The sequence below is a fragment of the Dioscorea cayenensis genome, chromosome 8 (assembly GCF_009730915.1).
Source record: "Dioscorea cayenensis subsp. rotundata cultivar TDr96_F1 chromosome 8, TDr96_F1_v2_PseudoChromosome.rev07_lg8_w22 25.fasta, whole genome shotgun sequence".
In the NCBI taxonomy this organism is placed as follows: domain Eukaryota; kingdom Viridiplantae; phylum Streptophyta; class Magnoliopsida; order Dioscoreales; family Dioscoreaceae; genus Dioscorea; species Dioscorea cayenensis.
The window spans coordinates 13,109,675-13,133,602 of NC_052478.1; the positions used below are offsets into that span (position 1 = coordinate 13,109,675).

The 23,928-nt window shown below is 42.3% G+C and overlaps 2 non-coding genes across 2 annotated transcripts; both read right to left on the bottom strand.

Moving 5' to 3' along the window:
• Positions 1 to 10,679: 10,679 nt before the first annotated feature.
• Positions 10,680 to 10,786, bottom strand: LOC120268128. The gene has a single exon (XR_005538798.1). It is a non-coding gene; the product is annotated as a small nucleolar RNA R71 (small nucleolar RNA).
• A 7,749-nt stretch (positions 10,787 to 18,535) lies between these two features.
• On the bottom strand, positions 18,536 to 18,642 carry LOC120268062. The gene has a single exon (XR_005538733.1). It is a non-coding gene; the product is annotated as a small nucleolar RNA R71 (small nucleolar RNA).
• Between the last annotated feature and the right edge of the window lie 5,286 nt (positions 18,643 to 23,928).

Genomic DNA, 23,928 nt, shown 5'->3' on the forward strand with positions numbered 1-23,928 from the left:
TGGCTCCACACGGGTGTGTGGAATTTCCACAGGGCCGTGTGGATTCCTGCAATATTATTTTGTGAGCTTCTATGATCAATTCTTTTTCAATTTATGTAGATATGGCACCCCAGTCAAAGAAGCAAGCTGACAAGTGCCCGCGTGAGCCATCCCCTGAGCCAGAGAATATGGGATTCGCTGTCCCCAAGCACTAGATGGTCTTGATAGTATGGTAATTGAGAACTAGTCATGGACACGGCCAAGGTGTTTTACACTTGGCCGTGTATGCTTCACAACCCGTTGGAACTTTACTCTGGAGGATTTAGCTCCATCAAATGCAACACTAGGAGTCAGGGGAGTATTGTTTGGATTGCCACTTCCATATATATTCTTGAATGTTATACTTGTTAATGAGCTTGCATGTGTACATTCAGGGTAATGTACATGTTAAGTGTGGGGGGAGGGGGGGAGGGGAGTTCGCTTTACACATGTCCTTTATACTTATACTTTTATTATGCATGCTCACGTAGCCAATGGTGGTTCATTTTAGTTGCAATGATGGTATTCTTGAGTTTAGGAGAATTTTTTAACAATAAATGTTTTCAAGATCTAGTTTTTACTTGAATTTCTAGGAAATTTTGCCCGATTGACACTTGTTGCACATCTCGCTCATTAAACTCTTTTGGAAACTCAAGTTCGATGTTTAAGAGACTAATTAGTTCTATTTCTTGTTTTGTAATAAAAAAAATTGGAAAAAGAGAAATAGTTTATACTTGTTTGTGTGTATTAGGGGTGGAAAGAGCTACCGCCTATGAAGTATGAAGCTACTCTTATAATTCGAATACTAGTTATGCCCTAATGAGAGAAAGAGCTATCTCATGTGATAAGTGACAGCTTCTACCCTGTTAGAAAGAGCTACCATCTCAAAAGAGTGAAAGCCATCTTGGCGGCCGCTTTAGAAAGGGCTACCTTAGAGGATGTGTGAGGCTACTACCATTCCTTTATTTTGTTGTGTTTTGTAGATAAATAAATCCCTTATTACTTAGAACCTTGAGGAGTATACTTTGGATTGAATTGAGTGAGTTTACACACACTTACATGATTTTGGATTTGTTGTCCTTTTTTATTCAAGTTTCTAGCTAGAGCATTGATTTTTCGTATTTAGTGTTGAAACTTCCCTTACTTGTAGAATGCTCTCCTTGCATGCTTTTGTGAACTTATGGCAAAGAACTTTCAAAAGTAACTTCTTCTATGTTTGAATGTTTATCTTTGCTTGAGGACAAGCAAAAGCTTAAGTGTGGGGGAGTTTGATAAGTTCTTGTGTGTTAAGAATGCGAAGTATTTTTTGCTTGCATTGCGAATTACTTTTATTAGGTTTTAGCGCTAATACATGTGTATTTGTGTTACTTTGGTGCATGTAGGGTTGCGGAGCAAAATATGTAAGAAAGAAGCTAATGTAGATCGTGAATGCACTATTTGATGAAATCTTAGAAGGAACAAAGGCGAAGACACTAGTTAGATTCAAAGATATGTAAATGAACCACCCTCCGTGTATTCAAGCAATCACATGGTTTGGAGGGTCATAAAGGCAGTCACATTTGCGTATTCAAACTCGTGCAATGATAGTAAGGTCTTCACCAATGAGTATGTTTATTGAAGAAGCGACGTGATGTACGGCATAAATGTGTGCCGTTTATGTTACCTCGATGAAAAACATAGAATTGGGAGCATTTTGGTGGGGGTACTGTAGCAGGTTGCTGTAGTAATTCACTGTACCAGTTACTGTTCACAGACCACAGAAAATCACAATTCCAGAGAATCCACACGCCCGTGTGGAAATTCCATAGGGGCGTGTGGAACATCTACAGGGCCATGTGGATACCTGATTCCACCCAATTTAAAGCCGCGATTCAGCCCGATTTAGATGGCATTTTTCCTATCTTTTCTCAAACTCTTGAGAGGCTTGCGGCTAGGGTTTAGAGAGGTATTGGCAAGGCTTTTGGAGTGGTTCTACAGCCTTGACACCACTTTTCTCTTTGAAGATAGTTATTGGAGGAGCTTTCATCGGCACCGATCCAGCGAGGTGTGCCCTAATCTCGACAAGGGGACCTTTGAAGAAGACGAGGCTACTCCACAAGACCATCGACAAGAATATAGAGGAGATTTTACTATGGATTGCTTGTTTTTACTTTTGATTCTATCATTGATTGTATCTTGCTCCATGGAGAGCTAAACCCCTAGTGGGTACTTTGATTTGTGAACCCTAGGATGTATTTATTTCATTGACCTTTTATTATGCTTTCCTTAATTGATATCTTTAATTGAGTTCCAATCTTGAAAGCTTGTTGAATAATTTCTCCCTTAGAGTGACACTAGGGTTGAGAGTCCATCTTGGTAGCCTTTGTGGGTGAGTGACACACAATGAGGGCTAGACAAAGCTAGATTGGAGAGGATCGAGAGGGTGAGTCGAGAGGTAGCGGAGCGTCCCCTTTTCCTTCTGATGTGATTTATCCTATCTCCATTTCCTAAAGTTATTTGTGGTCATAATAGAGTGAAGTGCTAAAGGATGAACTCCATTGAGACTTAGTTGCGCGACCGACAAAGTGAAGCGTTGAAGTGAACTTTAGTATCTGGGGCTTAATTGTGACTAGGGGTCTTTCGCTTGGAACAAATAGTTAGGTCTATATATATGAATAGGGTTTATCACTCGGAATCCCTAGAGCTTCTTAGGGCTTTGCACAGTGTGAGGTATTGAGACTGATCGATTAATCGACCGAGTCAGATCATAGAGTTTGTCACTATTGATCTTAGATTTGGGACCGTGTATCTTAGGATGTCTATGACTCATTGATCATTAGTTAGGAAGTATAATAGTTGGTTTTGCACTTGAAGTGATAATCCTCGGTGGAATAATATTCAAATACACCACTTCTTATCGATTGCCTTTTCGTTTCACTTATTTGTGCCTCTTTTTCTTATTTCTTTTATTTTGTCTACATTACATCTTATCAACACAATCATTGTTTCATCTTCGCTCAGTTAAGTAGCAATCTTGGTTTTCTATTCCTTATTTCATGTGGATACGATGCCCTACTCACTTGGGATTTATTACTTCGACAAACTTGTGCTCTTGCAAGTCACACACAAGGGGTGTGTCAGAGGAGTCGATGGAACTCTAGGTCGCATCACAAAGGGAGAAGTCACATCTCGCTTAAGAATCTGCTGTAAGATGTCGAGATGCGCCCATCACCTTTATGTGGTTCGTAGCTTCTGTCACGCGAACCTCAGCTATCTTTGCCAGTAGTACCCCTACAGCACCCTTGAGCCTCTCGAAATGATCATAGGCTTGATATGGACAAATCATGCACACTGGAGGTGGCTCCAGTGCCGTAGAGGGTGCATCGGTCTCCATCTGTACCTGCTAGTGCTCCTGCGCTGCCTTAGACCCCTCTACTGCATCACCCTCGGTCTCAGCAATCACAGGTGGGGGCATGATCATCATAATGATGCCTTTATTGTACCAGCGGATTATCCCCATGAGGCGCATCGTCTCAAGACTGACGGGAGATGGTACAATAATCTTCTCAGGCCCTCAAATGGCGTCCATAAGACCCATTCCCATGATGTGTCTAGTGATGTACGGGCCTAAAAGATGACTCCGATACTAGTATACTAACCTTGATGCCTCAAGTACTCTACCAAAATGTGCCCCAGGTGGAGTGGCTCACTTTGCACCATCGAATATAGATAGAGTAGCTCCTGTCGGCTCAACACCCCAGTATTGTCACCAAAACCATTCACCGACCTGCTCAGAACGGCATGAAGATAACGGTATGCAGGTCGAGAAAGGCACATGGCCTTGGACACCCCCAGCTCATACTAACCCTGGTTGTATGGTGCTCCGTACACTCTCTAAGAAGTCAAACTACCCTGATAATTGGTTGGTAACTGATCGTACTCCTCACTGTCTATGTAGGCCACATCATACAAATCTAGTCTAACAAAGAACTATGGGGCGCCCATGCTATGGTGCTGTCCGAATACTCTGAATTGAATAGCATTAATGCTAGAGAAGTTGTTGTACGTTCTGTCGAACTCAAATGATGCTAATACCTCCAGTGTGACCATGCGACTAGCCGGCTCTCAGATATACAATAATCTTATCCAGCTGCCCATGGAAAAATCTTCTCCATCTCATTAGCCATATCGTCTCACAACTGAACCTCTCTCAATGCACTCAAGTCGGGAAACCTTGATTGTCCAAACTTGAGTTTCACTAATTGCTTGAAACGAGCCTGATGCTAAGGGATCGTGAACTCTAGCTACTCCAGATAGGGGTCTCGGGGATGATAGCCGGCCACTTTCTTTGTTCTAGGGGCCATATCTGCAAGAATTAAAAACAAAATCAATCAACCAAACTCACAAAACAATACTGCAAAAAAATCCAAACGGTCGTGTGGAATTTACACACGCCTGTGTGGATCATTGGGGCATGCTAGCCAGACGTCCAATATGCAAAAATCCCAAAAATACATTACAAATTTATTCTAAAATTACTTGAAAACATGCACCATCCATTTAATCATGAAATCGAAGCAGCATTCACCAATTTAAGAGAAATAAATCAAGATTGGCGAAGAAAAAGAGGAAGAGGGCTTACTGACAAATTTGGAGTAGAAAACCTTAAAAGTAGCCACAAAACACCCTAAAATCCCCTCAAATAAATGGCAGCAATGTCGGGAGAGCGAGGGAAAGTGTTCTCTGAGTGTTTTGGAGTGAAATAATGAAGGGACGCGAGTAGATTTTAAAGAAATGCCGCGTCCCTTGGCATTCTGTGCATCCACACGGGCGTGTGGAAATTACCCACGCCGGTGTGACTCCACAGGGGAGCTTCACAGGAACAAACACACACCCTTATGTGCTCTTGGGATATCTCAAGTTTCCTCTGAATGCATCCACACGGGTGTGTGGAAATTTCAAACGCCTATTTGCCCAACCCATAGGGGTATCCACACGTCCCTGTGTGCTCTCTGTCCTCCCGTGAATTGGCTAAATGATCCACACACCCTTGTGAAAATTCGACACGGACGTGTGGATGCTCACAGGGGTACTCATAGGGGCACTCACATGCCCTTGTGTCTTCTCGGGATGGAAGAGAACTCTCTACAGAGTTTCACACGTGTGTGTGGAAATTACCCATGCCCCTGTCTTGTTCACAAAATCATCCACAGTGGCACTCAAATGCCTTTGTGTCTTCTCAGGATGGAGTATGAGAACTCTGCAAAGAAAGACACGCCCATGTGAAAATTACCCACGGGCGTGTGACCATCACAAGGCCATTTACGGGGGCATTTACATGCCCCTGTGTCCTCTTGGGATGAGCTCTGAATGGAAACACACACTCATGTGAAATTTTCACATGGTCGTGTGTCTTCTCTGGATGACTTAGAAAAAATTAGAGACTCTCCAGAAAATTTTTGCACACTTATACACACAAAGAGACTGCAAATATGATGAAGAATTGACCAGAGAATCATGGAAAACATGCTCAAACGACCAAGAAACTTCGTCAATCATAATTAAGCACACTAAAACACCAACAATCCATAACTAAAACACAACAATAGCATGTAAAAAATCAAGACACCAACACTAAAGCACTTATTCATCCAAGTACTAAACTAAACCTAGAAAACAGTAAAGACTTGAAATACCTCCAAAGAAGCACTTTTTTAATGTCACTAAGTTTGATGTACCTCTTCTTACCTCATAGGGGCTCATAGATGAAAATTGCCCTCTTACCTACAACTTGAAAGCATGATGCACATAATTATTTTAAGGTAGAGGGAGAGTTATCGAGCTTGTTAAAGCACAAGTGTCCATCACCCTTACTCCGTGCTTGTGTGATAAGAATGCGAAGTGTTCTTTCCTTATGTTGAGCATTACTTTTAGCAGGTCTAAGCGCTAATACATTTGTATTTGTGTTCTTTTACGCATGTAGGGTTGTGCAGCTAAGTATTGAGAAAAGAAGCCAAAAGTAAATAGTAAACGAATTATTTGGTGGAATCATGTAAGGAACAAATGTGAAGACACAAGTGGGACTCCAAGATACGTGAATGTGTGCCAACTTCCATGAATTCAAGTTACTACAATGAGTTGGAGGGGCACAAAGGCAGTCACATTTGCGTATACCAACTTGTGCATTGATAACAAGATCTCTGCCAATAAAACTTTTGATTGAGGAAGACGTGCGATCTATGATATAAACGTGGGCCCGTTTATGTTGCCTCGATTAAAAGCTTGGTATTGGGAGTGTTTTGGACGAGTATTATAGAAGGTTACTGTAGCAAAACATTGTAGTAAGTTCTGTAGTAGTTACTGTTCACAGCCGTCTGAAAAAATGGATTTCCAGAGAATCCACATGGGCGTGTGGAAATTCCCCACGCCTGTGTGGAAATCCATAAGCCTGTGGGAAAAATCTATAGGGGCGTGTGGATTCCTGATTCCAGCACTATTGAAGCTGCGATTCAGCCAGATTGTCGTGATCTTCTTTTCGCCTTTTCTCCAACATTCATCCATCTTTCGAGAGGCCATCGGCCAGTGTTTAGAGAGGCTTTTGGCACTTCTTTGGAGTGGTTCTAAGGATTCAACACCTCGCTCCACTTGGAAGAAGGTTATTTGGAGAGCTTTCGTCAACACCGATCCGGTAAGGTGTGCCCTAGGCCGGATAAGGAGACTTTTGGAGAAGACTTGGCTACTCTACAAGACCATTGACATGACTACTGAGGGGGTTTTCTTATGGATTACTTGGATTTACTTTTAATTTCATTATTGATTGTATTTTGCTCCATGGAGTGCTAACCCCCTAGTGGGTACTTGGATTTTGTAAACCCTAGGATGTTATTGTTTCATTGATCTTTTATTATGTTTTTCTAAATTGATGTTTCAATTGAGTTCTAATCTTGAATGCTTATTGAATGATTTCTCAATTAGTGTGACACTAGGGTTGAGAGTCCATCTTGGTAATCATTGTAGATGAGTGCCACACTATGAGGGTTAGACATTGCTTGATTTGAGAGGGTTGAGCGGGTGAGTCGAGAGGTAGCAGAGCGTCCCATTTACCCTCCGGTGTGATTTATCCAACCTCCATTTCCTTGAGTTTTCTGTCGTCATAATAGAGTGAAGTTCTAGAAGATGAACTCCGCTGGCGATTAGTTGCGCGAGAAACAGAGTGAAGCGTTGAAGTGACTTTAGATACTAAGATCACCTCAATGCTTCACTCCGTTGCACGCGCAACTAAGCCCCAGCGGAGGGTCATCCCTTACACCATTCGCTTTATTATGGCCGCAAAGAACTCGAGGAATGGAGGTAGAATCTATCACATCAGAGGGGAAAGGGGATGCTCCTGTACCTCTCGACTCACCCTCTCAACCCTCTCCAACCTAGCTTTGTCTAACGCTCGTGGTGTGTCACTTACTCACAAGGTTACCAACAAGAACTCTCAACCCTAGTGTCACTCTAGGGGAAATGTTCATCCAATCAAGCATTCAAGGTTGGAACTCATAACAAACATCAATTAATTAAAAGTATAATAAAGAGATTCAAAGAAACAAATACATCCTAGGGTTCACAAATACCCAAGTGCCCACTAGGGGTTTAGCTCTCCATGGAGCTAAGTACAATCAAAGAAATAGAATGTAAAAGCAATGAATCCATAGAGAAACCCCCTCGATAGTCGTGTCGATGGTCTTATGGAAAGTCATCTACTTGCCATCCAAGGATTCCCTTGTCCGGTATAGGATACGCCTCGATGAAGCTCCCCTACCAACCTTCTTCCTCAGGAATGACGATGTCAGAGCCATAGAACCTCTCCAAAACCTTAGCCAATACCTCTCAAAACCCTAGCCGAAACCCTCTCTCAAGTTGGGGAAAAGATGGAGAAAAGAATGCTGAAATCGGGGCTGAAATCGGCTTTAAATAGGGCTGGAATCGGGCAACCACACGGGCCTGTGGATTTTTCACACGCCCATGTGGAATTTCCACACGGGCGTGTATAATTTCCCCACGCCCATGTGGATTCTCAGAATTCCTGTTTTCTCGGCCGGCTGTGAACAATGCTGCTACAGTACTTTTCTATAGTGCTCTGCTATAGTACCTGGCCTAAAATACTTCCCAAGTCCATACTTTCATCGAGGTGATGCAAACGGGCACACGTTCACGTCGTGGATCGCTTTGCTTCTTTAATGACGGACAAGTTGGTGGAGATCTTGTTCTATGTGCATAAGTCGGAATGCTTGAGTGTGACTGCCCTTGTGCGCCTCCAAATAGTTGTGCTAACTCAAATACGAGGAGGTTGGCACACACTCTAGCATCTGGCACCCGACCTATGTCTTCACGTTTGAACCTTAGCAAGATTTCCTCCAAAATCGGTGCATTATGATCCACATTTGATTCTTTCCTTCATACTTGGCCTCACAACCCTACCTGCACGAAAGTAACATAAAAACACACATATTAGTGTAAAAACATGAGAAAAGTTGATAAGTGTCTAAATGTAGATGTTTTCATGTATATATCGTATTCACTGTGCATGTATTTTGTGAGGTTTGATGCCGGTTTTGCACTTAATCATCTATTATTTGCTTTGTAGGGCATAAGGAAGCCATGGAGAACAATAAGATATTATTTGGGCGAAAAGAGAAGAAAACAAGAATTTCATACTACCCCCATACTACCCCGTATGGGGGCTATATACACTGTAGCAGCAGATTGATTTGGAGTGTCTGCCCAGATTTCCATACTACCCAGTATGGGGGCCATATGCACCCCGTATGGATCGCGAATCTAGGGTTTTGGGGTGCTATACGACCCCCATATGACCCCCACACGACCCGTATGCCTCGGGGGGTATAAATACCAACTTTTAGGGCAGAAAAGAGGACTTTTGGCTGGACTTTTTCTTGGCTGACTTTGGGAGAGCACTTGGGAGTTTTTGGGCGACCTTGGGGAGGAGAAGAAGGGCAAGGAAGCTAGAAGATCATCCAAGCCCAAGGTCCAAGATTCTCAAGGCAAGAAGGGAACATCATTCAAGGGGAGATCTACCACAATTTGAAGGAAGGAGACCCGCGGCTAGAGGAAGCGTCATTTGGCACTCCTTTGGTGGGGAAAGCATCATTCGGCACATTTTTCACCTCCTCCTTCACCATTTCATCTAGGGAGTGTCATTTATGCTTTTGTTTCATGTTTTGCTTGTTTGTATTGCTTGTTGTGGGATGATGACACACTAGACCCCCAAGGCCACCGGGTGTTGGTGAACCTTGGGGGGTTTTATCATGTATGTTGGATGATAACTTGTTAATTCTATGCTTGGGTAATTTTGAGATCTAATCCATTGTTTTCATGCTAAGTGCTACACTAAGGAGAAATCCGTAGCTCTTTTATGAGTGATGCATGTAGATGTGACTTGCTCGCATTTATTAGATCATGAATGGATTAGAAGGGGATACTTGTATCATCACGCTGAGAAATTGGGTGTTTGGTAGCTCTCCATGTAGGTTTAATCCGAAGAAGAGTAGGTTTACTCCTAAGTGAGATTTTCTCGTACTTAATGCAATCGTAGGGATATAGATTTGGGAGAAATTCCTATCTATGTTCGTATGGGATTAGGGTTCAATCACCGAGAAATTGGGGTTGTTCTAATCTTGGAATCTCATGGTCCATTTTACCCTTGCATCTTTAGATCATCATCCATGTTTGATGATAACCCCTCAAGGGGATCCTCATCCATTGCCCTTTGCATCTCATTGATTTTCTTTCTTGCTTATTACTTGTTCTCTCTAATTTGGTCATAATCTCGTTTTAGCTTTAATTACATTTAGTAGAGTAAAAATCCATCACTTGAGATCTTAGGCTAGATAATAGCTTGAGAAGGAGTAATAGGAGATCCTTAGCCCTGTGGAATACGATCCTCGCGTCTTCACGCGAGGTATTACTTGGCGATCCCGTACACTTGCGGGGAAGCAATCAAGTTTTTGGCGCCGTTGCCGGGGAACTTTAAGGAATTCTAGGAAACTTTTAGATTATTACTCTAGCCATTTCATTCTTTACTCATTTTTTATTGTTATTTTTCATTTCCTTTAATCTTAACTTTCTATCATCTTTCTCGGTTTTGCAAGGTACTGTGCATGACACGCTCAAATCCATCGACATTGATTACACCAGATAGTGAAATTGAAAGAACTCTACATCGGAGATTGAGAGAGGTTGGTGAAGGATCGGGTTCGCAGAACATTGAAATTGAGGATAGAGAGTCTTCAATCATGGCCGAAGAGCGACGCACTCTATCCGAGTATGAAAGACCCCGATTCACGGGAGATGAGTTTAGTGTTCAAGCACCGACCGTGGCATCCAACAACTTTGAAATTAAAGCGAGTACAATCGGCATTGTCCAGAACTCGGTTCAATTCAACAGTCTCGTGAATGAAGATGCACATGACCATCTTTCCTGGTTCCTCCAAATTTGCTCCACATTTAAGATTAATGGGGTATCGGACGATGCGATCCGTTTGAGACTATTTCCGTTCAGCTTGAGAGACGGAGCTTATCGTTGGCTTACATCTTTGTCTCCGGGATCTATTAAAACATAGAAGGATATGGTTGAGAAGTTCCTTGGGAGATACTTTCCGCCAAGCAAGGCGGCAAAGTTGAGGCAAGAAATTTCAGCCTTTAAACAAGGGGAGTCCGAGACATTGTTTGAAGCTTATGAAAGATTCAAGGATCTCCTTAGAAGGTGCCCCCACCATGGTTTTGCCTTATGGATGCGAGTGGAAATAATTTATAATGGGCTGAATTATGCTACTCGCCAACTCATTGATGTCGCAGCGGGTGGTTCCCTTAGCAACAAGTATCCCGATGAGGCCGTGCAATTACTTGAGTCTATGGCAAGCAATGAATCACATTGGGCCTCAAGAGGATCTACATAAAAGACTACTGGGCTTTACGAAGTTAGTAGCAATGATGCCTTGGCCGCAAAGGTTGATGTGTTGACTCGGAAGCTTGATCTTCTCATTGGCAGTAGTTCGAGGTCAGAATCAGTGATGAATTGTAGCACTTGTGGTGGTGGGCATGATGCAGCCCAATGTCCTATTGCTAGCTCCTCAGTTGCGTCCATTGAGAATATTGACTATATTGGAGGGCAACGAAGTCAAGGGAACCCGTATAGCTCAACTTACAATCCAGGGTGGAAGAACCACCCAAATTTTTCATGGAACCAAGTCTAACAGCAACAAAGAGGTGCACCATCTCAAGGATCTCAATTCCAATAACCGGCCATGGAGAGGAAGTTTTCTACTGAAGAGGTCCTTGCCAAGTTCATGCTTAGTACTAATGACAGGTCCAATAGCCTAACCAATAGCATGGATGCACAATTTGGCAAGGTGAATGCTCAGCTCACTGAACACGCCGAACAGTTCACTGAGATAGGTTCTATTTTGAGAAACCTCCAAGCTTCGGTGAAGTCACTTGAGCATCGAGTAGGGGAACTCGCAAAGGCAAATTCTGAACGTCCCCTAGGGTGTCTTCCAAGTAACACGGAAGAAAATCCAAGGAAGCACTTAAAGGCCATTGCTCTTAGAAGCGGGAGGCAAGTTGAGACAAGGGTTGAGGTTGACCCAAGTGTCAAGGAAAGTGAGGTAGCCTCCGGGGAAGACCCCAAGCTAGTTGAAGGAAGTAGTGAAGACAAGAATCAAGGAAAATATGACAAGGCCCAACAACAAAGACAGTCAGAATCATACGAATACAAGCCTCCAATCCCCTATCCAACAAGATTAAAGCATGACAAGGAGGATATTCATTTCAGAAAATTCATTAACATCTTCAAACAACTTCACTTGAACATCCCGATAGTTGAAGCGTTGACTCAAATGCCAAAATATGCCAAGTTCTTAAAAGAGCTCCTCACAAACAAGAGAAAGTTGGAGGAAAAGGGCACGGTTGCGCTTACGGGGAATTGCTCGGCCATTCTAGAAATGAAGCTCCCACAAAAGTTGAAAGATCCGGGAAGCTTCATTATCCCGTGCATGCTTGAAGATGGAATCCACAAAAATGCTCTAGCGGATTCGGGGGCTAGCATAAACGTCATGCCCTACACCATGTATTTGAAACTTGGCTTGGATGAGTTGAGGCCCACGAGGATGACCTTACAATTGGCGGATCGATCAACAAGAAAATCTCGTGGGATTGTTGAAGATGTAATTGTCCGAGTGGACAAATTTGTTTTTCCCATGGATTTTGTCATCATGGACATAGATGAAGATGTGGAGATACCACTGATTCTTGGCCGACCATTCCTCAGCACCTCGGGTGCCTTGATTGACTTGAAAGGAGGAAAGTTAACGTTAAGAGTCGGAGAAGAGGAAGTGGTGTACACTTTGCCGCCGCCATGAAACATTCTTTAGATCATGATGACACACTTTACTTTGTTGATGAAACTGATAGATTGATTTTTTTGATTGTGTGCGGGGAGGTGCTCTCTATAAATCCCTTGGATGAATACTTGGGAGAGTTGGAGAATGAAGAACAAGGAGAACCTCACCAACATCCTCAAATTCGTAATTTGAAGCAACCAAAAGAGAGGGTGTCCTGCACTAATGCTAAGGAAAAAGAAAAACAAGAGTCATTTGTCAAGAATATGTGGAGGGAGATTCATGGGAGAAAGAAGAAAGGTAACAAGCTTCATCACCCCACTTCTCATGGAGGAAAGGTAAATTTTTCACCCCTCTCTACTCATGAACAATTTGAGGTCTTTTCAATGTTGTCACTGAATTTACCGAGATGAAACAATGCTACAAAGGAAACCGGGGGTGGCATTAAACTCTTTGAGCCCCCATGAGTTAAGGAATGAGGTACGTCAGGCTCGTGACGTTAAACAAGCGCTTCTTGGGAGGCAACCCAAGTGCTAGGGGGTGTTTGCTTGCATTTTTCGTATTTTAGTTCCTAGTTCATTTCAATTCTCGTATTTCTTAATCTTGTTTTACTTTTGAATAAGTTCATGCTCACACACTTCGCGTAGTGCTCTCATCGTTTTAATTGTGGTATGGTTGTGCAACTTCTTGAGAAACTCATATTTAGGTGTTAATTCATGCACTAGATCGTAGTTTTATTCAATTCACTCATTTTTGGAGGAGTCTTCGAGCTTGCTATATCATTTTTTCATCATTTGGGGGCAGGTTTTCGAAGTTTTAATTGATTCTAATGGGTATACAACCTTACTGGACCATATGGTGGCCGTCTGAGATGAGCACAGAGGCTCTGTGTCGTCGCAGACTGCCCCCCATACGGCCCCCATAAGGGGCCGTCTGCGACAGGAGAACCCTCGGCCGAGAGGGCCTTTTGGCCCATACGGCTCACATACGGGGCCGTATGGGAGCCGTATGGGGTCGGGGCCCCCCCCATTTAATCTCTCTCTCTCTCTCTCTCTCTCTTTCTTCCATTCTCTTCTTTTCTCTCTTTTTCCACCGATTTTCTCACTTCATTCTCACTCAATTCTTGACCAAATCTCTTCATTTTTCTTCCTAAATCCTCTCCTCATCCATTTGAGACGTCGATCTAGTGGTTTTCCCTGAATTTAAAGCTTGTTTTCTCAACATTTCATCGGTATGCTTTTTCTTTGCCCTAGTTTTATCTTTCTCATTTCTTGGGCATTCTTGGAGATTTTGTGTGGGATTTATATAGCATTTTGTTGGTTTGAATGATGTGAATGTCATGGATGAATTCTCCTTCAAATTTATGTAAAAAGTTTTCGATGCTTTGAATATAGGGGAGACTCTTGCCATATGAATAGTGACCATACGACCCCTATACGGCCGTATAACCTTAAAACTTTGATTTTTTTTGTGTTTCCTCTATCTCTAGCATTTTCTTTTGCTTTGCTTTGTATCCCTATGAGCTTGAACAAAGTTTATCTTCATTGTAGGGATGCCTAACACAAAACGGCTCGCTTCCAAGCGCCCAAGGACCACCGGGCCCTCCTCTACACCCGATTAGCCCGTCTTCAAGTTATCCCATCATCGAGAGAGATATGATCGACTGAAAACAAAACCGTATGGAACATTGTGCTACCTTGAGTGGGGACTTGTGGAGAGCCTTGGGATTGCAAGTCAAGTAAGGGAATGGCTATCAAGGAATTGTTGGGACAAGCTTTTTGCCATAAACGAGCCAACCTTTCGTCAATTAACCTTGGAGGTTTTGAGTACATTTGAGGCACAACAAGATGGAGATTCCGTGTGGAATAGGAAAATTATCACGATCCGTTTTCAAGCTTTTGGACGGAAGCGTACTATGCACCACTTGGATTTTGCCAAGTACTTGGGGATTTATGATGATGAGTTTATCAACTCCATGCCCGGTAGGCGTCTTAAACTTGATCTCCCAAGTGGAGTGGGATGAAGCAACTATTGGGCGACTTTGGCGGGTGATGATAAAACACGAAAGGTCTCGCACAAGATTGACCCGGCACACAGATTCATTCATGCTTTGATTGCTCGATCCATTTGGGGCCCGACCGATAGCAAGGGGGTTGTCACTCAAGCCGATATTTATACGATGTATGGCATCTTCGAGCGACACCCTACTCACCTTGACCACCTTGTCGCCGATGCATTTCTTCACCAGGGCTCGTATGCATGATTGGAAGCTATATTTATTGGGCCTTATGTGACAAGATTGATCCGTGGCATGGGTTTACTTGAGCAGACGCGAGGCATGACCGTTGTAGGAGGTACAGTACCCCTCGGACCAACCAACATACAGGCGATTGGCTTGGTGATCACACGTGGCAGACCCACACGCCACCAGGCCACTGGTGAGTCTAGTCAGCGACAGACTGAGCACACAGAGTTAGACCCTGAGGGCGCGCCTGCTCCTACCCCCGGCGCTACATCTTTACCTGACTTTGACATGAGACTGAGGGGGCTTGAGGGCGAGGTTTAGGCTGTGCGTCAAGAGCAACGTGAGATTCATGGCCAGCTTCACCAGATCATTGAGGGACAGCGCCCGCTCGAGGCAGATCTTCACCGTTTCATCATCTCCTACTGTGGTTCATCCTCGCACACTGTAGCCACTTCTTCTACCGCCATGCCACCACCATTAGCACCAGATTGTGATGAGTAGCAGCTTGTTGGAGCTTGGAAAAATATTGTTTACTTTTGCTTACTTTGTTTTGTATTTTGTTAAGTTGGCATGGTTCTACCCTACCGACTTGTATTGTCGAACTTTAGTTTATTTTCATCTTTGTGTTTTTGTTGACTACTCTCTAGTTTTCCCCTTGTGCTTGTATTTTAAATTCTTTGTGGAATGATAATGTCCCCATTTTGCCTCGCAGGGCATTAAGGGAATTTGGTGGGCTTTCCTGGTTTTAATGGAGGTCGGACGGGACATGTATTGCTCACCACACATTTTCTCACGTCCTACCTCACGACGAGCACAAGTTGAACTGGGGAGTTCGTTTTCACCCTCCTTTATATTTGCATTGCTTCATCTTGCATGTTCTTCATGATTAGTGTACATTGAGGGCAATGTACAACACTAAGTGTGGGGATGGGTGTATTTCATGTTTTAGGATCATTTGCTACATGCTAAAGTTACCTATGATGGCTTTGTTCATTCTTGTAAGATTCTTTTAGCTTGGACTAATGATTGATGTGATTTACTTGTTTCTATGCTTTATTAAATCCTGTTTTACCCCTAGTATTGTCATGTGCACTGAAATTTTTTGTCGATTCCCTGGGAATAGCCAATGTGACTACTCTCTAACTCTCTTGTATGCGTAACACACTACTTTGAGTACTTGGCATTAGAACACTAAGTTCTATCCTTCAATGGACTCTTAAGAACTTCTAAGTCTTGTTGAGCTAATCCTAGTTTTGTGTCATGTAGAGTACTCTGAAGATGTGATCTAGGGTGAATGTAAAAAAAAATGAAATGAAAAAAAAAATTAGTCTATGTCAGTATTCCTCTGCTATTGAAGCATGAATGCGTCTATGTGGACTGTAATCGAGTAGTTGGGTGGCTCTTCTGCCTAACTAGCATGTGCACCCTCCAGAAAGATTTCAAAATGATTTTCTTGCAGTCTACGTTAGTCGGACTCGGAAAAAAAATGAAAAGAAATGAATGATGAGATGAAAATAAAAATTCTAGTGATCTATGTGAGTACCTACAAAGGTTTTGAGTAGAAAGTGGACTTAGTTTCAAGGTATAGAATTAGAAGGATCTTATTTGGCCATTGAAGTAGCACTTAGTAGTTTAAGACTTAGTATTCTTTGTAAGTGGAGTGATTAGCATCCAGAGCTGTACTGATTGAAGTCCTTAGGCTAGACCAGATCAGGGCATATGAGATATAAGATTCACTTACACGGCACAGACATATAAGGGGTGAGACAGGATATTTTTTTATTATGCTTATTGACTATGACTCAACATCTATGTATCATTGTCCATTGCTTTTGGAGTCTTATATTTACTTGATGCCAGAGGTAATGCATTTAGCCACTTCTCAGTCTCTTTGTTTTTCATGAGTTGTTTGCTTGGGGACAAGCAACGCTTAAGTGTGGGGATATTTGATAAGTGTCTAAATGTAGATGTTTTCATGTATATATTGTATTCACTTTGCATGTATTTTGTGAGATTTGATGCCCGTTTTGCGCTTAATCGTCTATTATTTGCTTTGTAGGGCATAAGGAAGCCATGGAGAACAATAAGATATCATTTGGGCGAAAAGAGAAGAAAACAGGAATTTCATACTACCCCCATACTACACAGTATGGGGGCCGTATAGACTGTAGCAGCAGATTGATTTGGAGTGTCTGCCCAGATTTCCATACTACCCAGTATGGGGGCCGTATGCACCACGTATGGATAGCGAATCTAGGGTTTTTGGGTGCTATACGACCCCCATACGACCCGTATGACTCGGGGGGAATAAATACCCACTTTTAGGGCAGAAAAGAGGACCTTTGGCTGGACTTTTTCTTGGCCGACTTTGGGAGAGCACTCGGGAGTTTTTGGGCGACCTTGGGGAGGAGAAGAAGGGCAAGGAAGCTAGAAGATCATCCAAGCCCAAGGTCCAAGATTCTCAAGGCAAGAAGGCAACGTCATTCAAGGGGAGATCTACCACAATTTGAAGGAAGGAGACCCGCGGCTAGAGGAAGCGTCATTTGGCACTCCTTTGGCGGGGAAAGTGTCATTCGGCACATTTTTAACCTCCTCCTTCACCATTTCATCTAGGGAGTGTCATTTATGCTTTTGTTTCATGTTTTGCTTGTTTGTATTGCTTGTTGTGGGATGATGACACACTAGACCCCCAAGGCCACCGGGTGTTGGTGAACCTTGGGGGGTTTTATCATGTATGTTGGATGATAACTTGTTAATTCTATGCTTGGGTAATTTTGAGATCTAATCCATTGTTTTCATGCTAAGTGCTACACTAAGGAGAAATCCGTAGCTCTTTTATGAGTGATGCATGTAGATGTGACTTGCTCGCATGTATTAGATCATGAATGGATTAGAAGGGGATACTTGTATCATCACGCCGAGAAATTGGGTGTTTGGTAGCCCTCCATGTAGGTTTAATCTGAAGAAGAGTAGGTTTACTCCTAGGTGAGATTTCCTCGTACTTAATACAATCGTAGGGATATAGATTTGGGAGAAATTCCTATCTATGTTCGTATGGGATTAGGGTTCAATCGCCGAGAAATTGGGGTTGTTCTAATCTTGGAATCTCATGGTCCATTTTACCCTTGCATCTTTAGATCATCATCCATGTTGCATGATAACCCCTCAAGGGGATCCTCATCCATAGGCCTTTGTATCTCATTGATTTTCTTTCTTGCTTATTGCTTGTTCTCTCTAATTTGGTCATAATCTCGTTTTAGCTTTAATTACATTTAGTAGAGTAAAAATCCATCACTTGAGATCTTAGGCTAGATAATAGCTCGAGAATGAGTAATAAGAGATCCTTAGCCCCGTGGAATATGATCCTCGCGTCTTCATGCGAGGTATTACTTGGTGATCCCGTACACTTGCAGGGAAGCAATCAAAAGTAATGCTCAACATAAGGAAAGAATGCTTCGCATTCATATCACACGAGCACTTATCAGGAAGAATCTGAAAACATGGCAGAACAGAATGAGCAACAACGAACATTATCCGATTATGCCAGACCATCAGTGTTGGGGACACAGTGGAGTATTGTGCGTCCCCCAATTACAGCTCAGAACTTCGAACTGAACCTTCATTCATCCACATGTTGTAGTAATCCGCACAATTCAATGGTTTGGCCGATGAAGATCCAAACAGTCTTATAGAGAGCTTTCTTCAGGTGTGTGATATGCTGAAAATAAACAGGGTGACGGATGATACAATCAAGTTGCTAGACTTCCCATTTTCCCTAAAGGGGAGAGCGAAGCAGTGGCTACACTCATTACCTAGAGCGTTAATTACCACGTGGGAGGAGATGGTAGAAGCTTTTCTGGCCCGTTATTTCCCTCCGGGAAAATCAGCAAAGCTTCGGAACGAGATCTCATCCTTTGTTCAGTTGGAATTGGAGTCTCTATTCGAGACATGGGAAAGGTTCAAGGACCTCCTGAGAAAGTGCCCGCAACACAGATTCCCGAAGTGGATGATTGTTCAGACCTTTTATAATGGTTTGAACCCGAGTACAAGGTAACTCTTGGATGCGGCAGCAGGAGGTACCTTAGGTAGCAAGACCCCCGATGAGGCTCATCAGTTAATTGAAGAAATAGGGTTAAACAGCTACCAATGGAATGCTAGGGAGAAGAAAAAAGTGTCCGGTCTCCATGAAATAGATGCGGTAACTTCATTGGCGGCTCAAGTGGAAAATTTGAGTAAGAAGTTAGATCTTCTAACTTCAAATAGAGTGGCGTCCGTGACTAATTGCACCTAGTGTGGTGGAGGACATGCTCCCTCCGATTGCCTGATCTCTATCAGTGATGTTTCTTCAGTGGAGAACGTTGATTTTGTAGGTAATGGCATGAGACCTAAAGGAAACCCATATAGCAATACCTACAATCCGGGTTGGAAGAATCATCCCAATTTCTCATGGAGTAATCAGGGTCCACAAAAGGCCATGGGGCCACCGGGTTTAGATCTTACGGCCCGTTTCGACTTCCTACGAGATAGCAGAGCTCCACGCGATACAGTCACCTCAATATATAGATCTTACGGCCCGTTTCGACTTCCTACGAGATCTATTGAGATCTAGACCCTCAGCATCTCCTGCACTCCCATCTCCTATACCAGCACCGGTGGATCCACCTTATGTTTCCCCACCACCAGCAGTAGCAAAGGAGCCGACAGAGCGTGACACCGACATTTGACTTTATTTTTTTGCATTTTCTTTATTTTGCATTTTATTTTAGACTTGTTAACTCAAAAAGGATTCTCCTTCTGAGTTTATTTTCATTTTGCATCTCGAGTTGTATTCATTATCTATCTTTTATATATACTCGAGTTATTTTGTTTTTATTGAGCTTCAGTGAATCCCCTCGTATATGCGTGCAGATGGTCTTGTCACTTGCAGAATTGAGACTTTGTCATGGGCATGGCCAAGGTGCTTTGGCACTTAACCGTGTGAGCTTCACAACCCGTTGGAACACTACAACCAAGGATTTAGCTTCATCAAACGTAACACTAGGAGTCAGGGGAGTATTGTTTTGATTGCTTCTCCGACATATATTCTTCATTGATATACATTATGAGTGAGCTTGCATGTGTACATTGGGGACAATGTACAACTTAAGTGTGTGGGGGAGTTTCATAGTGCACACATCCTTTTTATTGTTCTTGATTGATATCCATGTTCACATAGCCAATGGCGGTTCACCTTAGTTGCAATGATTGTATTCTTGAGTTTAGGAGAATTTCTAACATTGAATATCTTCATGTTCTAGTTTTATTTGAATTTTTAGGAATTTTTGCCCGAATTACACTCAGTGCACTATTCACTCTTTAAACTCTATTGGAAACTCATGTTCGATATTAAAGGGACTAGTTATAGTTGTTTCTTGTGTTAAATTGAAAAAAAAATATGGAAAATGAAAAGAAAGAACAAAATAGTTTTATTGTTTATTTGTGCTTGTTGGGTGGAAAGAGCTACCACCTATGTAGTATGAAGCTACTCTCATAAGTCGGATACTAGTTATACCCTAATGAGAGAAAGAGCTATCTCATAGGATGAGTGAAAGCTACCACTCCGGTAGAAAGAGCTACCACCTCAAAAGTGTGAAAGCCACCTTAGCGGCCGCTTGGGAAAGGGCTACCTTAGAGAATGTGTGAAGCTACTACCATCTTTAAATTTTTGTTACTTTCTTGCTGTAGATAAATAAGTCCCTTATACTTAGAGCTTTGAGGAGTATACCTTGGGTTGACTTGAGTGAGTCCACACACTTTCACGATTTCGGGTTTGTTGTCATTTTTTATTCAAGTTTTTAACTAGAGCTTCGATCTTTCATATTTAGTGTTGAAACTTCCATTACTTGTAGAATGCTCTCTCTGTACACTTTGGTGAACTTAAGGCTAAGCACTTCCAACATTTCCTTCATCTATGCACAGAATGTTTAATTTTTGCTTGAGGACAAGCAAAAGCTTAAGTGTGGGGGAGTTTGATAAGTGCTTGTGTGATATGAATGTGAAGCATTCTTTCCTTATGTTGAGCATTAATTTTCTCGGGTTTTTACACTAATATGTGTGTTTTTATGTTACTTTCATGCAGGTAGGGTTGTGAGGCCGAGTATGAAGGAAAGAAACCAATGTGGATCATAATGCACCGATTTTGGAGGAAATCTTGCTCAGGTTCAAACGCGAAGACATAGGTTGGGTGTGAGATGCTAGAGTGTGTGCCAACCTCCTCGTATTTGAGTTAGCACAACCATTTGGAGGGGCACAAGGGCAGTCACACTCAAGCATTCCGACTTATGCACATAGAACAAGATCTCAACCAACTTGTCCGTCATTAAAGAAGCAAAGTGATCCACGACGTGAAGGTTGGGGATTATAGAATCCCAAGATTGTCCGGGTGACGTGTGTCACTCACACCCCTCTGATGATGATCTTTGAAGATGACTGTCATGTGCGATCCTCTCCGATGATGCTCATTGACGTACTCTTGAGAAATCCACCAGAATCTATTGGAATATGGAAGAAGCACCATCTTCCCCCACTCATATCTCCAGAAATTTGGCCACCCTAGGTTGTTCAGAAAAAGAGTCTCCCTGAATTTAGAGAATATTAGAGTATTTATAGTAATCGGCTCCACCATTGCCTTACCACGGGCATTGTGATGCTTGTTGTGTGTAAGTTGTTGCTTGGGCTCCAAGTCGCATCCTAGCATGGTCTTTGGGCATTATATATCTTGACATCAGCTGTTATTGACTTCACAACAGCCGTTATGAGGCATTTATGGCTTCCATGTTGCTACTAGTGAGCTCATGGTACCACAGCTTGATAACGACAGTGTTAAGTATAGGAAACAGACGTTGTGAGATGCCATAAGGCTCGTTGTGAGTTGTGGTGCAACCTTGATTTAGCAACTTGCTTCATTTTAATTTAAAACATCCTTGAATTTGCTTCTTTCTATCTAAAATAGAAATAAAGGTCGTTGTGAACAAAATAATGAAATTTCATACTAATGAGATGATAAACAAGTGCAATTTCATGCTAAATGTAGTGTAAATGGTATAGAAAATATGATTAGTTTAGCACTTATCAAATATCCCCAAACTTTAGCTTTTTCTTGTCATCAAGCAAATAAAACCGATAAAAATAGAATACATGATAAGTGCTTAATCTCAAGCAACTAAGTATGGAGTTTTAGTAGTACGGGGAAATAATTAAATGCCAGGTAGCATGATTATTCCTCTACAAAGAGTAGTATACTATATGATGAAAAGTACTTTCCTAAGTGTCAATCTCCTAGTCCACTATCTTATAGTTTAGATCGTGTAAAGAGACTTTTTGGGGTTTTCTTCAATCTCACTCTTACACTTTTTATAATTTTTATACGTGATTACCCTTTTTCTTTCTTATTTTCTATTCTCTTTTCTATTTCTTTTTTTCCCTAGTCAGTAGCTTTCATACTTCCTAGGAGGTAGCCCTCTCTTAGTAGGACATATACTTTGTATCCAACTCGTTGGGAGCAACTACGTACTACAAAAGAGGTAGCTCTTTTTGCTATACATATATCCTAACTTAGAGAAATAAAGTAAGTACTGATCATGCCCCCATTATAAAAAATCAATCACTAGACAAACATAAGATGCAAGGTGATGTCAAGAGGGACACAAGTTAGGGTAAAGACTCGTAGACCAATCAAACTCTCAAGAAGGGCCAAAGAATTGCTAGTCTAGCATATCATGTCCCTAGACCAAAGAAACTCCAACAAATAAGTGCAATGCCTTTAAAGATCAATACTAGCATGTGTATAAGGTTCAAGCACCCCTAAAAAAATTTTACAAGATAGATAATATAGTAACACAGTATAGTATAGTATGAGATTTTCAATAACTTGCAAAGAAAAAATAAACATACACTCCCTCCCCACACTTAAAGATGTACATTTTACCCAATGTATGCATGCATGCATAAGTGTAGTGATATATATTAAGAAAAGAAATTAAAAGAGTGTATGGTCTCTAGTGCTCCTCTAATTTCTTAGTTAGGCTGACCAGGGCGATGAAGTTACCCTTATCCAAGCAACAAATTGTGTGGGCCAGAATAGCACATGATCACCTCAAACACTGATGAAACACAAATGGGGTAGTTAAATACAAAGTAAACAAAACTATATACAGCTTTAAGATAAAATCCACAATGATCGGAACATACAAAAGTAGTAGGGCAAGCATCTCCTACTGTAATAAAATGTACAATGTGCTGAAATATAAAAGTATAAAAGTGGTATATATAAAAATCAAAAAGGTTGAAGCCGATATGGGAAGTCAGACGCTATATATGATCAGTGAAGTATTGGTGATGTCGATGAAGCTGGAGGAGACATCGGTGCCATGGGAGCTATAACAGTTGGTGATATAGGCGCGGGAGTGGTCGAGGGGTCCTAACACTGTAGATGCGTCAGGATCTATCATAGTAGACCCTCAATCCTCACTTAATCCTCCATGAGACGGGTCAAACCATACTCAAGAGCTGATGTAGCCGGTGCGGGTGTGTACCACTGCTCAATCAAGCGCATGGCCTGAAGCATGGTGACTCCGAGCGGCTACATGCCCCCTACACAGTGCATGCATGCATATCGATTGATCAGACCAATCCCACGTGCAAGCCTGGTAATGTACGGACCAAAGAATATGGTCGCCAGGCGGGGGTCCTGAGATCGATGTCTCAACTAGCAAGATAGCGTGTGACTGATGTGAATCGGCTCCCTATCAACCATGCTCTACAAGAAGTATAGATCTCGAAGGTTCATGAACCCCATGCTATCTCCTCCCCTGGTTAACGTCGATGATAGGATGGCATCGAGGTAGCGAAATGTCGGGCGTCTTAAAACAGATGCGTTCGAGGTCCCTCGGACATAAGTCTCACAAATCCAAAGTGTACAGGTCCATACCTAATCTATGATCAAGTGGACTTGTAAGTCAACATGAAGCTTTGAGTATGATGTCATGCGGCTGTACTCCACATCCACCAGTCCCATCTGAAGTGAAAAGTTCATGTAGGACATCATATACTCCTCCCCAAACATCTGGAAACTGATCATCTCCTGATACCACAGGCTGATGATCGTACGGTCAAGCTCGAAAGATCTCGTGACCTTCATCTTAAGCTCTGAGTACATTGGCCCATCGATGCCGAAGAATTGATCCCAGCCCTGTACTGAAATAAGGTCTTGTGCCTCATCTGTGAGACCTATGCGCTCGAGCA